Raw genomic sequence first — 3219 nt, forward strand, 5'->3', positions numbered from 1 at the left:
GGAATTGGGGATTACTTAGACAAGTAGAAAGCAGATTCAAGAGGTACAAAATAGCTAGTGATGGGCTGGAATCAGCTCGTATTGGCTCATGAGAGCAGATTGATAAACGTTCAGCAATTTTGCAAGCCAGTTGATAGCATGCTGGTAGCTGGTGGGAGTATTTACACCATGAAAATCCAAAAATGCTGCAAGGACGTTTTTGGGGGAGCTGGTTGTTAAATACTTGCTAGCACACCACAAAAAAAAGGTTGTCTTTAAATATTTGAAGGCTTATGTTTGGAAAGGGATTATGTTTGGTCGTAAGTGATGCTTCTTGAAGCTTTCAGTGCAGTATCACCAAAGGCAGATGAAAATAAAATAAACTCCTAGGAGTTCCAGTGGCATGGCCCAAAGTGGCAGATAATCTAAGCAAATATTGAATGTATAAAATAATGAGGAAAATATAATAATGACAGAAATAAAGCACAGGACAACAATAAATTCATGCTATCTAGGCAGTGAATAGACTTAAAAATTTAAGTCCCGTGTATTTTTCAGGAGGGAAATTAAAATACTGATAAAATTAATCTATTAAGTTAAATACGTTGTTGTTGTTAGCTGACATGGAGTTGATTCCGATTCACGGTGGCCCCATGTGTGCAGGGTAGAACTGTTCCAGAGGGTTTTCAAGGCTGTGACTTTTTGCAAGCAGATAACCAGGCTTGTCTTCCTAGGCTCCTCTAGGTGGGTTCAAAGCATCAACTTTTTGGCTAGTAGTTGAGTGCTTAACCATTTGCACCACCCAGGTTAAGTATACAAAGTAAAAATGTGAGAGTAGCCATTAAAATTTATAAGGCAAGTATACAATGTCAAAAACAATGGATGGAACAAAATGGAATAAGAAAACAAAATCAAAAGAAAGCAATAAAGGAAACAAATGATCAAACAAACAAAAATTCAACAAATATAACAAAAAAACAACACAAGAGAAAAAATGGAGTATGCAAAATTACAATAGAAAGCAAATTGCATGATAGAAAAAAATATTTATATAAATCGATTATTAGAATAAACATAAATGACTAAGCTCACCTGTTAAAAGAAAGAGGTTGTCAGAATGGATTAAAACACAAAATCCAGTTTCTAAGTGGTAACAAAAGACATGCCTAAAACTTACAACAAATAAAGGCTGAAAGGACATAGAAAAATATATTCTAGGAAAATATTTACTAAACTAAAAACTCCCGTTGTTGTAGCTGTTACTTACTGTTCAGTTGATTCGGACTCATGGTGACCCCATGTGAATCTATACTAATATCACATTGAATAGACTTTCAGATAAAAGGCATTATTATGACTAGAGTAAGACTGAAAAATGAGAGAATGCACAATTCGTCAGGAAAGTGTAATCTTCTAAACTTGTAAACCCAAAATAAAATAGCCTTTAAACATATAAAGCAAACGAATAGGGTTACAGAGACATGTGTCATCATGCGAGTGTGAAATTTCAACAGAAATGCCTCAATTATTTCAAGTAAAATTTATAAAATATTAGTATACAGAAGATTTAAAAAAAATAATAAGGTGCTGTATTTATGAGGGAACCCTGGCGGTGCAGTGGTTAAGGGCTACGGCTGCTAACCAAAAGGTCGGCAGTTCAAATCCACCAGTCACTCCTTGGAAACCCTATGGGGCAGTTCTACTCTGTCCTACAGGGTCGTTATGAGTTGGAATCGACTCAATGGCAACGGGTTTTGGTTTTGGTATTTATGAGACTAAATTGTTCCACCTATCAATATTTTTGTAACAGAGCTAAGGCTGAAATTAGAGGGAAATTTATAGCTTAAATGTATATTCCATGTGAACTAGCTCCTAGTATATAGAAAATGTAGATTATTCTCAAGTTCACGTGGAATATTTACAAAAATTAACTGCGTACTAAGCCATAAAGCATATCTTAACATGCTTGGGGAGAAAAGAGAATCAATGCAGACCACATCCACTGACCATTATGCAATTAAATTACAAGTCATTAAAAACATGATAAATTTGAATATCTGTAATTTATAAATTTCAAAAGCACATATCTTAATTATATATGATCAAAACAGGAACTCATAATGGATAACTGAGAAATACTTAGAACTAAACCATACATTTAGAACTAAGCTGTTCCACCTGTCAGTATTTTTGTAATATTGATAGAGCTAAAGCTGAAATGAGAGAGAAATTTATAGCTTAAATGCATACATTAGAAAGGAAGAAACACTGAAAACTAATGAGCTAACATCCAATTTGAGAGATTAATAAAAAACAAAAAAAGCAGAAGGGAAGATAAGAACAATAATTGTTGAAAGAGAAAATACAGATACAACAGGAGCAGGAAAGGCAAAATTTTGTTCTTTAAAGGATAAATGATGTAGACAAAATTCTGTCAAGGCTCAACAATGAAAAGAAAATAGACAGAAATGAGCAATACTAGGAGTGAAAAAGGGGACCCAGAAGAGATTTTTAAAAGAATAATAAAAATCTTCATGATGATAATTTTTTAAATTGGATAAAATGGACAAATTCCCAGAACATTATAACCTAACAAATTTAAGAAGAAATAGAAAGCCTGAATAGTTTAATAGCAAAAAAATTTAATCAATATTTTAAAATATTTACACATACTACACATCATGAAAAACGAGGTTCTACAGATGGCTTTACAGGAAAGTTCTGCCATGCTTTCATACTTTCAAGAAATACATTATTCCATCAGAAACAATTTTTTTCCTGAGAAGAAAATAAGTAGTATTATTCCTCAACCCAGTTTATGAGGCAAATATAACCTTAACACTAAACTATATAAGGAAAAATAAGAAAGGAAAATTAGAAATCAAATTACTCATTACAAAATTGCAAATTATTTATGAACATAGATGAAGAAATTTAGGGAAAATATTAGGAAACTAAATCTATCATTATATAAAACGACAATAACTCATAACCAAGTTTTTTAATCCCGGGAATGTAAGAGTAGTTTATTATAAAACTGTCATTATAACTCACCAAATTAATAGAGATTCAGGGGAAAAACAACCTGTGATATGCCAATGACACAGCCTTGCTTGCTGAAAGTGAAGAGGACTTGAAGTACTTACTGATGAAGATCAAAGACTACAGCCTTCAGTATGGATTACACCTCAACATAAAGAAAACAAAAATCCTCACAACTGGACCAATAAGCAACATTAT

Source organism: Trichechus manatus, unplaced genomic scaffold, assembly GCF_000243295.1.
Source record: "Trichechus manatus latirostris isolate Lorelei unplaced genomic scaffold, TriManLat1.0 scaffold00005, whole genome shotgun sequence".
Taxonomy (NCBI): Eukaryota; Metazoa; Chordata; class Mammalia; order Sirenia; family Trichechidae; genus Trichechus; species Trichechus manatus.